This window comes from Dromaius novaehollandiae, chromosome Z, assembly GCF_036370855.1.
Source record: "Dromaius novaehollandiae isolate bDroNov1 chromosome Z, bDroNov1.hap1, whole genome shotgun sequence".
NCBI classification, from domain to species: Eukaryota; Metazoa; Chordata; class Aves; order Casuariiformes; family Dromaiidae; genus Dromaius; species Dromaius novaehollandiae.
Genome location: NC_088132.1, coordinates 50,112,651 through 50,127,658, shown reverse-complemented (window position 1 = coordinate 50,127,658; position 15,008 = coordinate 50,112,651). Strand labels below are relative to the sequence as shown.

The 15,008-nt window shown below is 38.2% G+C and overlaps 1 long non-coding RNA gene across 3 annotated transcripts in view; it reads right to left on the bottom strand.

Moving 5' to 3' along the window:
- The window catches only part of LOC112992013 (uncharacterized), a 63,839-nt gene that overhangs the window by 18,687 nt on the left and 30,144 nt on the right, over window positions 1-15,008 (bottom strand). Inside the window, exon 4 of one of the 3 annotated variants that reach the window (XR_003261428.2) lies at window positions 7,918-8,076. The exons of 1 other annotated variant lie outside the window; for it this stretch is intronic. This is a non-coding gene — a long non-coding RNA (uncharacterized LOC112992013). Of the gene's footprint in view, window positions 1-5,114; window positions 8,077-15,008 lie in introns of those variants that run through there. One more of the 3 variants, XR_003261423.2, reaches the window with a different exon arrangement.

Genomic DNA, 15,008 nt, shown 5'->3' with positions numbered 1-15,008 from the left:
CACTACTGACCTTTTTAACAGAAACATCAGTCTGGTCTGGAACTCTGTGTGCAATATTTGCACATTGTCAGTAATCCTGGAACAGAGAGTGATGACTTCTGCACCAGTCTATCCCCTATAATTGGGAGTGGCTTCAAATTTTTTGAACAGTGATGTTTTCTCAATTATGGGGTTTTGTCTTGTGAATACAGCAAATATTGTGTTTCTCAGTTTTGGGGGGGTTGGGGTTTTTTTTGTTTGTTTGTTTGTTTGTTTTACTATTTAGGCTTCCAAGAAAACACCCTAGATGACAGTAAGGCTGTCTTTCAGTAAGACACCCAGAGTACTTCTATTAGGAAACCCCTAATAAGTAGATACCTCACTGCTTTTATTTCAGCTCAACATATGTCCAATCCACCAGTCATTGAAGTAATTCAATCTTATTTGTTCAGATGATGGGTTTTGACGAACTGCATAAACCTGTCATTAAGGGGAGGACAAGTTATAGTCACTACTCAGGATGTTACAGCTTTCTTCAGTGTTTATTGCAGCTGGGGTAATCTAGCACAAGGGGAGACAGAGAAGATGAAAGTAAGGTTAGTTAAACACTGAACTACTCTGTGATTAAAAAGAGTGATAGTACTGGGACAACAGTTCAAAGGTTCAGTATAAATATTGTTCATCTGTTTGGCCTTTTTCGTTGTGACACTGATTAGTGTAAAGACACGAAACTTCCATGTAAGACAAAACTTTAAATTTACAGGAGAAAGCCACACACCTAAAAAGCGGTTTCAGTTCCCTGGTACAATAATAAAAAATTCAAACCTTTGACCCCTGTAAACAGAGGTTACTCCTGGTTTCCTTTGCCTATGCAGGTGCTTTATGTCTTTTCACAGCTCTTTTACTCTAGTTTTCTTATTGGCAATTACTTGCACAGTAATTCAAATCCAATTTCAATATTGACTAGTATGTTGTAAGCTCTGTGTCAAATGCCAGCTCTCCAGCATGTTCTGTTTCCGTTAAGAACTTCAACAGACTTAAGAAGGGGAAGGTAAAATGCATCTATAGCAAGTGATGGCAGTGAGTCAGTTATGCTTGTGTTGCATGGTCCTCTGAGCTCACATTAAACTTATACTGCTCCTGATACTTTAAAAGGAATGTGTCTGTTAAAAATTAAAACAGGTAAGGAATGTCTACAGTGCATAACATAAAAACTTACTTTTTTGAATCTGGAGCAATCACAGCTTTGTCCATCTATACAGAATGTGTTCCTCCTTGAATGCTTTCACAAGCATTCACCAGGCCACCACTAATTAGCCTTCTTTGGGGCCCTTCTTTCCTGCTCTTTGCAGAGCCCAAGCGTCAGAAAGGCACAAAGGAAGGAACATGCTTATTACAGACGCACGGTCAGTGGTAACAGAACTGTTCCTGGATGGTCCAACAGCTTAAAAGAGGAGCAGAAGCAGTTTATGTAATGCCACCCAATTCCACAGATAGGTCAGTTCTGCACCACTGCTGCTGCAGGAAAATACCTTGCAGGTGATGGCCTGCCCCAAAGAGGAGAGAGCAGAGCTGGATTCCCCTTTCCTCTACATCTCCTTAGTCTGTCTCAGCCCAGGCTGTTTATATGCATTCAGCCCAGGCTGAATCAAGGAGGTCAGTTAGCCCTGGTATTCACAAGGATGATGCCTGGAGGAGCTGCCTTGGTGCTGCTACAAGGTGCAATTTTACTTACACTGCAGAGCAGCTCTGAGTCAGCCCTAGTCAGGTCAAACACAGAACCAAATGCATTCTTGCTATAGTGCAGAGATGCCAGTGAAGTAACAAAAGGGATGAATTTTTACCTCAAGAGTTCAGAATCACTGCTAGCGTTGTCTTAGCAGGGCTGTAAAGTTTCTCCAGTTAACTACCTACATTGTAAACTCTTAGATGCAGAGAACAGATTTTTTGATTCTGTGTTTATACAGCATCTGGTATGGAGCAGTACTAGCCTCTGGCTGCAGTGCAGTTTCCCTTTTCAAATACTTAAAGTAGCAGACAGCGCTGAGTCCTCATCACTGAATATATGTGTATTCAGTGTCCTCAACAGTTGCCAGTATTCCAGAAGGCTGCTGCCCATCACAGTCTATAGTCCATAATTAAATGCCTATTTCACAGATGCTCTCTATGCCTGACCTCAGAAGTAGCCAGGGAAAAGATGCACTACATCACAGTATTGTCTCCATACTCTGCTCTGTGGCTTTCTTTTGTAACATAGATATTCCTGACTACTAAACAGAGAGTTTATGCTGTGACTTGGTGGATATATTTCTCTGTTCTGCTCTTGCAGTCATTTCCTGCTTCCCTGGAGGTGCCTTCGAAGAGAACATCCTTGTTCTACATTAAACCACTCCCAATGAATGCTGTCTAGTGTAGTTTGAGGGATTTCTCTGATTTCTTCTTCTGATCATTTCCACTTTTGTTCCATGCAAGGTTTATAAAAGACAGCTGTTTTAGCTGATGATGACCAAAGTATTGAAAGCTTCTCACATCCTCCCATTTAGTAGCATCACTGAAAGTGAGAACCATGTATCATGATCTTGAATGCAGCTGCTTGAGAGCTGGCTAGGAAGATAACTTAATATGCTGATATCACTTGTAAGGAGAAATAATTGATTCTGTCAGGTTTTCAAAAAGCCCTCTGCTTTCCTTTCCACCTGGATACTTGTTGGTAGCTGTCCCAGGTTATTTGTGTGTCACTGCTCTCACCTGAAAACACTGGATTCATTGTTCTGTCTCTGGAATTGAAATGCATTTATGTTGATAATAACATGAAACATAAATGAACATAAATCCATCTGATTGATGTGAATTGTTTACGTATGTACATTGGATGGCCTGGCTGGTATTTCGACGACAGCTCTACTTCCATAAATTCCTAGACTGCATTACAGCTACCCGTGAGCCAAATACTGCTCTGACTTTTGGAAGTCCTTGTGCAAAAGAAAGCAGAATTCTGCCACTTTCTAAGAGATTCTTTGTTAAGAAATTATTTGTTCCCAGAAAGCAGCAGCTTCCTTTTTCAATAAAAGTTCAGGTTCTCATCGCATCTCCTCATGCCAGACTTTGAGGAAAAAACACCAATATTGTGAGACCAGTACAAGAGTTTGCAGTCCTGCGGCTTTCCCGCCACCTGTCCCACTGACATTTTAAAGTTATTTTATAATTCTATGACCTGCTCATCTGTTTTCTAGGTTTAACACCAGCCAAATAAATACTCAGAAGCATTTTTCGTATACTTGAATATACTGGCTAGTAAGTCCTGGATACCATTTCCAGTTTCCAAGGGCTAGGTCTGGGCTCCTGTTTAATCTCTGCTTATGCGCTACTAAAGTTGTGCTTCATTTTGCTAAGTGTAGAGGCTGGAGACATTGCTGATTCTCATGCAAATCAATCTACTCCGGCTGTCTCCAAAGAGGCTCCCAGCTTTGCTTCCCTGTTGATTCTTTCATTGTCACAGGCATAAGACTCGCCATCTCTTCTGACACCAGAAGCCACAAAGATAGGTTCTGGTGACAGTGACTGGTAGTCAGAAATGAATTTTCACATAGGATAGAAATATGGTTTTATTTAAGAAAATAACCATTCATAGTTGGGCCTCTGTCACTTTAAATTTTAATGGTAATAGTAGTACTGGAACTTTAAATTACAGCTTTCAGTGGCTTCACACTGAATCTCTCAATTATTCTTCGTAACTACTTTCTCAGAGCATGTGCACCGTGACATTGATATCACAATTCAAATCTAAATTCAAAACTGACTGCAGGGCTGTGCGGTATGTAGTTGCACGTATTCTGCCTTGCTTTATCACTGACAATCAAAGGGACAAAAGGGAAGGTATCACTTCCAGAGCAGGAGCCAGCTGTTTGCCAAAGGTTTGAACACTGGCAGGCAGATCCTACTAGCCTCACATGAAGAACCTTCACATTTTTGCCCCGGGTTGAGATCTAGCCCACCTGCTTTCTTCCCACTAGGGCTGCTGAGGACTACTCCTAAAGGCATGGTGTTTGCGTGGATAAGGCCTACATTATAATCTATGCAAGGGGAAGAAAGCCAGTCCGGATGCAGCCTTGGGAGAGGTGAGCTGATTCTGATATGATTATTACTATTATTACTGTGGTGGTTGTTAAGGGTATTATGGTATACAAGTCTCCGAGTCAGGTTCATGATATAGAAGCTCTCCGGACTTGCTGAGTCAGTGAGACAGTAGGTGTCTCTCAGTTGGGATATCAGGCAAAGAGTGGAAAAGAATTTTACTTCAACAATATCAAAATTGTATACAGAGTAGTTCTAAGAGGGTGATAAAAGTTAAGAAAGGAGAAAGTTTCAAGTGGGTCACTTCCTGATGTAAATTAAGTCCATACTACGTACTTTTGCTGTTACTGTCTTAAGCTGTGTTTATTCTATTATTTCATCTGTTAACGTGGCAGATGAACATTTTGCTTCTGGGTGTACACACAGTGACCAGGCCCCTCACTGGCAGCTCCAACCTTTAACCTAGAGATAAGTGCAAAATTGGCAAGGGAAAAGTTCAGTTCTGTATAACCAGAAATTACATTTTTAAACCCTAGGATGCTAGAGAGTCCCAAAAATTATTGCTGCTGAAAGGACTGTGTGAACAACTAATGTTGAAAATACATGGGATTGCCCGTAAGGAAGAATTCCAACAGAAAAGATGATGTTTTCTGCCAGTTACAACCGACGAGAGTTATAAGTGGCTGAGCCTGCAGTTCGCAGTAAGTGGGTGGGAACAAGACACCACTTTGTCCTTCTAGTAACTCTGTCCAGATAACTAGAAATCTGCATACAGTGGCTTAAAACCAGCTCAGGCAGGGCTCCTATCTATTCCCACTTCTAGCCTGGATGAAAAGCATGAGGATGGAGGTCACATAAACACACTCAGTTCATTCAGTTCAGAGCTATTTGCATAATCCAAGCTTTCATTTTAAACAAATTAAGTGCCTGGCACTTTATGGTTGTGAAGAAACCTCCCCAAGGTGTGAGGGAAGCATAGAGTCACTGAAAGCAAAGTCCACTGCAGGTGGAGTGGGGAATGGCAGTGCACAGGAATGAATGCTTCATAATGTAAACCGAAGTGTAAGAGAAGGGAATTTTTTCTCATTTTATTAAATCAGACTTATACAGTAGTTGTTGAAAGCAAAAAACACTGAATTATATTTAGATAATCGTTCCATAAATAATGTGTGTTTTCATAGCAGTCACAAAGTCTGGAATTTATGTGCTAATTACAGACCCCAAATCATCTCTGCACAGATTTGCAATTAAAACTGAAATATTTTCATATACAATGTGAGCCCTGTATTCATAGCAACAGCTAAGAGACATGCTGGTTACAGTTTGCTCAGTAAATGTGAATATTTTATGTTTGAACACAATCGTTTCACTATTGTTATCCTGATATTCAGTATTTTAAAAGCTGGAAGAGTTTAGAGCTGAGTGCCACATTGTGGATTGCTATTCTTTTTAGAAGGAATATTCTCTATATAGTAATGTCTATACTGTAACATTCTAAAGGAATAAATGATCATTGAAAAATATTGAGAAAGCAAAATTCCTGTGTGTGGTTATCTTCTTAATAAATATTGTAAAAACACAGACTTTTAAAACCCTGCAGTGACAGCAAAGTGCAGGAAGAATGCAAAATTGGGGAGAACGTTGAATAATTCAGTAGCTTGTTATGTGATTAGATCTGATTGGTCCACACTAAGATGCTGCCCATAAAAATGATTTCCCATGGTAGCATTGGTCTAGGGGTGGGGGGTTTATGATGTCCATAAAATGGGAGAACAAGGCTTACTGGAACTAATAATATCATGGCTGCGCAGAATGATTGATGGTCTTTAAAAAGGTCCAGATTGGTTTCATCTTTCTTCAGATTTTATCACTCACTCTTTCTTAGTCACGTGCAATCACTAAGGCCAAGAGAGGTAACAAGTGTTTGATATATGATACTTGAGCCACTTTTGTCAGAACTGCATTTACTTTAAGCTGCACTTGTATTTGGTACTCCCAACATGTAGATGTTCTTTGTGTTTATTTTTTTCTCCAGCTGATGAGAACAAGCACTCCTGGGGTTGGGTCAAGAGGTAAGCTAAGCTCACATTAGAGTAACAGTGCCAAAAATCGCAGTCAAAATTAAACAGATCCTCCTCCTTGCACTGGGACCATTTCCATTACTGATTAAATGGATTAAGAATTGTGTGGGGCTGACAACTTCGTGGGAAGACCTCATATTCTTTATTATTTGCAGTATGTGCACACCTTTCAGAATGCTACTTATGCCTCTTAGAATATATTATCCATTTCAATTCACTCTATCCTTCACAATCTGCAGAGAGTCACAAAAGCTCCTTTTATGTCAGAAGAAATTTCAGGTGAATAGAAAAAAAATACTTAATTTAACCATTTGGGAAAAAGGGTCATTTCCACTTCTTTCTGAATGCTTTCACATCTCCTCAAGTACTACAAATCAAGCCAGATACCTTAATCATTTGTTGGAAACATCCTCATCAGTAACTTATTCATGAAAGATTGCAGATGTGTGAACTGCAAAATGTTTGGCAGGGTCCCAGAGGAAAAAGAAAGAATATTAAAGGGTTGATCAAATAGCATTGTACTGCAGTCCTGTTCATTTGGAGAACTTTCTGTTGTCCCTGTTTGTTCTAGTTGGAAGAATAATAGATAAATCAACAGAAAGTCAGATTTCTGAGACCTGATTTCACTGATATGTACATGTATATTTGTCCATATGTGTATGTATGATTAGAAGGCTATATGCATATCTACAGTACCCCTATGTGCCTGTGAATTGTTACGCGTGGTATATAGACATACAGGTTCTTTTCACTCGTGATGATTTCATCTCCTGTAGAGTTTAATGGTTTTCTGTTTTGACAATTTAAACACTGTCTCAACATTGTTTAACAAAATCAAGAGCAGTTCTTGGCAATTAATTTCTGCAGTCAATAGTATTCTCAAACTGGGCAACTCCCCTTGGAACTGGGAGCCATAACAGAAAAGCCTGTGTGAGTGAAAGAGCAAGACAATTCATTAGACGATTTTGCAGCAGCTAAAAGTGGCGGGGGATGTCAGCCCATGCTCCTGTGCTTCAATACTAATGAGAGTCATTGCATATTCATAACCCTAAATACAGTCGGCTTCTGATAAAAACTTTTGCCATCGAAGCTTCACAGCAAGAGCAAAGCATTGCACTCTTCGTGTCGTGGCACTTCCGCCAAGTGAGTGCAAGAGCAAGATTGATTGTTTTGCAACGCAGCCTGACAGGGAACTAAGAGATACTGCCCCAAGGGTCCTGAAACTAAGCTTAGTTTGATTACAAGGCTCCAAGTAATCAAAGAACCAAAGGGGAGGGGAGTGGGGGGCAGAGGAGGAGAAGAATGTTGTTTTTTCTTGTTGGTGTTTTGGGTTTCTTTTTTTTAAAGATAAAGCAGGCTCTAAAGGTGTAGCTTTCCTTATTGAGTGTTCAGAGTAATTATCTGCCAGGCATTTAAAACAGTTCATATCAATTTTTATCACTGAAGAAGAATGGTAGGCGCTAACAAACTTGTTCTCATGTTGTAGGAACACTGCTGCATGTCTTAATAGATACAAATCTCTAAAACCGTATGAAGTTTCACGTCAATGTGAATAGCAAAGATTAGTGAACTCAACCTGTCAGATATTAAAATCAGCTCTGCCAAGTGTTGTGCTACCCAGAATTCACTTCTTGCAGGTTCCTTTTCATTTTTGTTGTCAGCTTCTTCTTCTTCTCATCATTGTTGCTATTTTTATTATTAGTTTTGAGAAACTACCTATCTACTTTGCTCACAGTCAAATCGTAAAGGTGCAGGGCACCGCTAGCCTTTGACCTCACGATACCTGTCCACTGGGGCAGCTGGTAGCATCCCCTGGAGTCAGAGAAGAGAAATGTATGTTTCAGCACCCACTTTGAAAAAGCCTTGAGCATTTTCTCACTCATAATGATGTCTTCAGCTGGAATGCCGGCACATTTCCACATCGTTTTGACAGGCAAGCAGACTATAAAATATACATAAAATTAAATAAAACAGGACATTAACACAAAGGTTTCAAAATCTGATTGCAGTGCAGGGTTGGAATTTTTTTTCGGCACTTTTCAAATCATGCATTTGCAAAAAATAACTGCATGGCTCAAGAGAAATCATGAAGGATTAAGGATGGGGAGGTTTCTCTCTAAACTGTTAAATATCTCAGTCATATGTATACAGGCTTTGAAAATAGAGAAATCTTGTAGTTATGATTGATTGAGGTAACTGATTATCCACAGATATTTTAAGTGTTGAGACATTAAATTGTCAGCCATATCAGTTTGATTGCAGTAAAACATGAAAACATTGACTTTTGTCTAGTTAGAGAAATTTATTTTTCCCAGAATGACAATCCTTTAAGTACAAACCAGGCAGCTTGCCAGCTCTCCATGTCATACATTGAAGTTTGCAAATGCAACCCGTATTTTCAAATGTTTTTCAAGGTTCAATGAATGGTGCATAGGTCTTCTGCAGATAGTCTCCTAATAAACAGATTTCCGTATACTGCTTCAGTCTTCCTTAAGCCTGGTGCAGACTACTATTTATTCATTATGAATAAATGAATGGCATAGATGGTGGTTTGCATTCAAGGCATATACGTATTCAGAGCTCTTCACTTATGTAAAACATTTCTCTAAAAGAAACAGTAACCCTCCTTGGACTGAAGCTATAGGAACAAGTTTGATTAATATGTTTTACAAGCCTGAAGTAAATGCTCATCATAACTGTCAGCAAGCTGACAGCTTTCAAAAAAGAGCCTTTGTTCCCAGAATGAGTAATTTGTGTGATCTTACTTTAAGATACCACATTCAAAACCTTAGAGGGAGAAGGTGTTACATTCAAGTGAATTCTACTCAAAATGTGATTGCTGTTAAGTCTGCTTTGTATTCTAGATCCCTGATACGCACACAGTATTTGACAGAATAGCAACTTTTTTTTATTTGTTGTTCTTGCTTGTCAGAACATCTGTGCTTTCTCATTAGGCAGAGGTGTATTCATGGAATTTTGTACCTACGCATATAGGAGAATCACAGTTATTGAATGCTATATGTTAGCTTTGTGTTTGTTTGTTTTTTAATAAATAAAGCCCAGATTTAAAGATTTACAGCATATCTTTAAAATTAGATTTGAATGACTGAAAGTGTAACTGAGCTAGACAAAAAGTCAGAGGACAGTAGAAAGACAGATGATTAACTTATACCTTGAGAAGCAAAGGGAGCAACTATTAAATGTTTTCTTGAATGTTAAATATTTTCTCCTAACTGGAGTGGTAACAGCTTTGCCACAAAGGACTAGATAATGGCACGTTCTGTCTCCAGTGGTAACAAGCAAGTACCTCAAGAACATGTCAGCCACTGAAAAATGAAACTGAGGTTACCCATTAGTGTGGGAAAATATTTCCTTCCTGACCTCTTCAGGCAAAAAGGTTACTGTACAGCATAAAGCATTCGGTTTGATTACTTTTAGATAGCCAAACTTCGCTCTAAGTTGCAGAATTTTGAAGCTGAAAAAGAGCATTCACCCTAAATAGTCACATATTTGTCTGTTTATATGAGAATACTTATAATGAATACTAATAATGTACTAATCCAACCCTTTAAAAAAAATCTAGTCCAAATATCTGAGTGAATGGCAGTAGATTGCACAGTTTGATTTCAAGCCAGATAGGAGAACAATCCTTTATTTTTGTCTAATCGTGTTCCCTTTTATTTTTTATATCGTGGGTCTGAGTATAACTGAGGACATGCCCTTTGGTTTTTTGCCTACCCCCACTGACCTAGCTTTACCTTTTACAGACTCTGCATTAAAGCAGAGTCTAAAGCCAAGTGCAAGTGTTTCCACTGATGTCAGTCACCTCAGACCGAGGCCTAAGTGCTTGTTTTGCAATCTGACACAATAAGTTAAACCTATGTTCACGGTATCCTTCTCAAACATACCTAGATGTGCTCCTGTAGCCAACAGCATGTGGTTAGTATGATGGTATGACAGTAGTGCCTGTATCACAGGTTTAAAACACCCAAAAACCTTATCTCATTGCTGGTCCAATTTAGTTATTGTTACATTTTTAAATATGAGATTCCGTAAAATTTGTAGCACAAGCTACTTAGCTGCTCTTTGCAAACAGATCTTGCACAGATCTTCATCAGCATTACTACCCTGCTTGTAGGCTCTAGAGTCTGCTCCTGCAGAACAAATCAGGAAAGCAGAACCAGAGCTTAATGCCTTTCCAATCAGTAAGAAGGAGGGGACTGTGGGGGGGAGGGTTATATATTGTTATTACCGTTATTATCTTAAAAAGACAATATTTATCCCTATCAATACATATTGTACTTAATTTTTACCTTCAGAATTCTGGAGGGAGATTATTCAGTCCTGGCAATTTGCTATAACTGAATCCCTCAAAATGCTCCATTGTTTTTATGCCATACATCAGCCTGTTAAGACCACATTTTTATTTCCTGTGAAAAGTGACCTTGGAATAGAATATAGAAACAAAAATGCATTAAGAGCCTGGGGAAGCTGATTGGCTGGAAAAGATTATGTTCTAACTGTTGGTAAGTGTTGACCATGAGGAGACATGATAAAACTCTATAAATATTTGAAGGCTTTAAACAGTAATCATGGGGAAAAAAATAATGAGAGAGTTTGCCATTAAAATACCTACCCTGGTGTCGCTATCCTATCAGAAAAAATGGGCTCAGTATTTCAAACACTGGTGTGGTAACTGGGGTTAATGCTGAATCTTTAATGACAACCACTGTAAGATAGTAAACTGAGATAATGGGATGAGAATATGAAAAAGAGAATAGTAACGTCTAGAAATATTATCTGAAATCTGATTTCTACAGCTATCTCTTAGACTGATTTGTGGAATCCCCATTAACTAACTAAAACTCCACTGAAATGTATGGTAAAAAACAGCCCTTCTTTGACAGGTGAAGTGAAGTGAAGTGAAGTGAAGTGAAGTGAAGTGAAGTGAAGTGAAGAAAGGAAGGAATAAAGAAATTTAGGTATGTATGTCCTCCGTTAATTCACCATTCTACTTGGTTGTCCTCTGTCTTTGGCATTCTAAATGGCATATGTACTGTCTACACATATACCCCTTGCATTCTTAACTAATTTAAAATTATGATTTCTTTTCTAGAAATCTCTGGCTATTTTTATTTCTCGTAGCTTCTTTGATCTTTTATTCTTGACTGTTCTTTGCCTGTCATAGTATATGTTCTAGTTTATGTTACCTGTCAGAATTTCAACTCTAAAGTTTTTCTGAGTTCTTGAGGTCCCTTCTTAAGTTTATATTTTACCTAAATCCAAATCAAAATAAATAAAGCTGAGACAGGATTGTTTCCAAGTGCTTTAGATAAAACATGAAGTCATAGGAGTTAGGAATCAGCTTAGTCCTAATGATTGTCTTTCATTTGGCAAAAAAAATGAAAGCTTAGAGGAGAGGTAGACCCAAATAAGATTAGGTGATCACAGATAAATCAGTTTTAGAACCTTTTAATGGTTTCAAGTGTATTGTTCAACTGGAACAGGTTGCCCAGAAAGATTGCGAAGTCTCCATCCTTAGAGATATTCAAAAGCCATCTGCTCAGGGTCCTGGGCAACCTGTTGCAGGTGACCCTGCTTCAGCAGGGAGGCTGGACTAGATGATCTCCAGAGGTTCCTTCCAACCTCAACCATTGTGTGATTCTGTGATTGCATACTTTTTTTCTGTTTCACTATTTACACTCATATACCTTATATTTTGTTATTTATGTAAGAGAATACTTTGTACTGCCATCATTTCCTCTAACTGTAATAACTTAATGTTAGCTAATCGTTGCTGCAAATGGTTTAATCACTACTGGATAATATACTCCTCAACTAAATAGACATCAATAAAATGCCACCCTTAAACTAAACCACGTTTTGATTAATAGTCCTAGAAAGTTTTTCTTTTCACCTTCAACTCATCCACAGTGACTTGCAACATTACATACAGATGAGATTTCTCCTCAGGTTGCCATGACTCAGTGGTAATATTTGGCTTATTGAGGATAATACTAAACCTGCACCAGTGTCTGCACCTGGTAGTGCATATGTTACCGGAAAGTTTGGTATTTTTTAATTAAAATAGATGAATGTGTTGGTAATTGTTTTTAAAATGTCCATTTTTAAGGTGTTACAATCTATTTGATGTATTTCTAAATATGTAAGAGTGAAAATAATGGTTTGGTTTGGTTTCACTACCGTTATTTTTCCTTTGGGATAATGTATGCTAGTTATATACTGCCCATGGTAGTAAGAAAGAATAGATGCACCGCCCTGAGGAAAGCAGTGGTGTGTTGGCTTTCCCAGTTGCAGTGGTCAATCAGGTTGCAAAATCCTTTTATCAGTCAGATTTTCTGTCTGGTGTCTGGGAAGGAGTCTGCCTGCTCTCTGCCCCTTTTTCTCATGCTTTCCAGGGTTGAGATCCTGGTCATCTAAGCCAAAGCTATATAAGATGCAAAGAATTTCTGTGGCTTCCAACTTTTTCATATGGCTCTGTTAGGTCTAGGCATTATCTGGCCCTGTATGATCTCATGGTAAAAATCAGTTTCTTGTAGAAGGAAAAAAAGCAGTTTCTTGTAGAAGATACTGCATATCAAACAAAGCTGAGGAAAAAACTATGGACCTTCTCATCAGTGGGAATAGTTCCTATTGCCTAATAATTCATTTTTTATTTCATAATGCAAATCAGCATCATTATACTTGGAAGGCAGAAAATCAATTACGTTTTTATTTTGAACAAAAATCGAAATGAAATAGGCCATTAATTTAATCCTTTTCTTTTTCCTGAATCTATTGTAAGAAGTTATGTTAACGTTGAAATAGATAATAAATTACAGTGCCTTCCTGTGTCTACCATGTTCAGTTATTGTTCTACCCTGAATGTCATCAGGGCTTTTAATGATATTATTAGGAAAAGAAAGCATGGAACTGGTCAGACAAAATATCTTTTTGAGGTTTTAAACCATAAAGAAGAATTTGGAAGAACATTAGAAAGCCAAGATGGTATTCCATCTTTAATTCATAGGCGATGTCTGGTTTTTAGTGCTTTTTGAAACTTTCTGATGAGAATATCCCAAAAAAAAAGTATAAAGCTGAGGGAAGAACAATTCTTCCCTCCCATAAGTGTTTTCCGGTTCAGCATTTTGGAATTCTGTCACATTCTTTTGTTTATTGTTATTGTTATTATTATGCTAATCATGTGTGCAAACAAAAAATACTAAACAAATCTACAGAGAACAATTTTCAGAAATAAAAAACGCCTTATTTTTTTGCCTTTCCAGACTTTATAGTCTGCTCCAGAAAATCATAGAGGCCTTTTGGACTCCCGGAACTCCACTGTTCCTTTCCTTCATCTCTGGTGGAACCTCTGCTGAACCAGCCACACTGTCAATTGGTCGATGTTTTCCTTGCTACTGCTTTCCACTTCCTGCAGTGGCATAGCAAACTCGACAGGTAACCATACAGTCCAGGCATTGATTGGCACAGGCAGTTAACCATTTGCTAATAAATGGGTATTTTATGTGGCACTTTATGTGTACTTTGTATTTTTATAAAGTAAATATTTATATAAATTGTTTATATAATTGTGTGTGAGTGTATGAAATACGTGAAGATTTTTTATAGTATATGACAAAAGGTTATGAACAAATTGAATTCATGGAGAGGTCCATTGTGATTAGGAAATCCAATATAGAAGTAATTGCTTCTCAGATATTTCTAAAAAACTGGAGACAATCTCAGTCTGTTTGGTGATAACCAAACCAGTGGATCTTAACCTCCTGTCCAGGTTCTTTAGATTAAGCTGGGTTATCTGGTGCTTAAACAGACTAGGAACTTTTACAAAATCTGTTATCAAGGGGAAGTAACTTCTACCTGAGGATCAGGAATGAACATCTGAGGGCTGTAGTTTTTAAACCACTCCAGTTAGGTCCACAAAAGCACCTGTTAACAGTTATTTGCAGAATGTGCATGCATGCGCACGTGCCTCTCAAATATCAGCACCACAATCAGCAAGGGTGAGAAAATCCACATGGGAAAGGCAGAAGTTGAGATTATATATTTCTTTATGTTGCATAACATATTATGAAGTAGGAAATTACTCTCTAACTTTGAAAAGTGAGGAGAAAATGGTGGGATTTTTTTCCACATTAACTTCCCGTATGTGGCATAGATGTAGGGATGGACAGTCATACAATGTAATCCATGAGCAGTGTTTCAGTTTACAAGAAACAGTCACCCTGAAATCTGCAAGTCCCTCATGTTCTGCAGAAAGGAATTCTCCATAACTGAATGCAGTGTCCTATGATAAATGCTCCGATACTAATATTTTGAGAGAAAGGGAGAAACACTTGGTTCAGTGAACTTTTTTCTCCTTCTCAGCCAATCTCTGGAATGCATCCTTGAGCCAAATAGAATGGCTGTTGGATAATACACAAAATTACCTGATGACATGGCATGACATGATATCAGTTGCTATGATGAATATAAAGATCTATGTAGGGCAGAGAAGTAATCATTTTGCTTCCAAATAATTTTCTTTTCATCCCTTTCATATGCCAGGAAAATGACAGAACCTCTGCAGACTATCAAACACCATTTCAATATCTCTGATACTTATCAATAAAAGGAAATTTAAATATTACCCATAATTACATAAAAACCTGAAAAAAAATGCAACTGTTGTACTGAAGGTCTGGAAAAATATCTCTATGAGGAGATGGGCAAGGCCTTTTCTGTTGAATTTCCGGCCCAGTCTAACTTTTTTTTTTGTATTTATACCAAACCGTATTGTGCTATCCTTCATGACTGACCAAATGTGCTAGTACTACTTTTATATTAGAAGAGGTTTGCAAAGAGGTCCTAGCACGT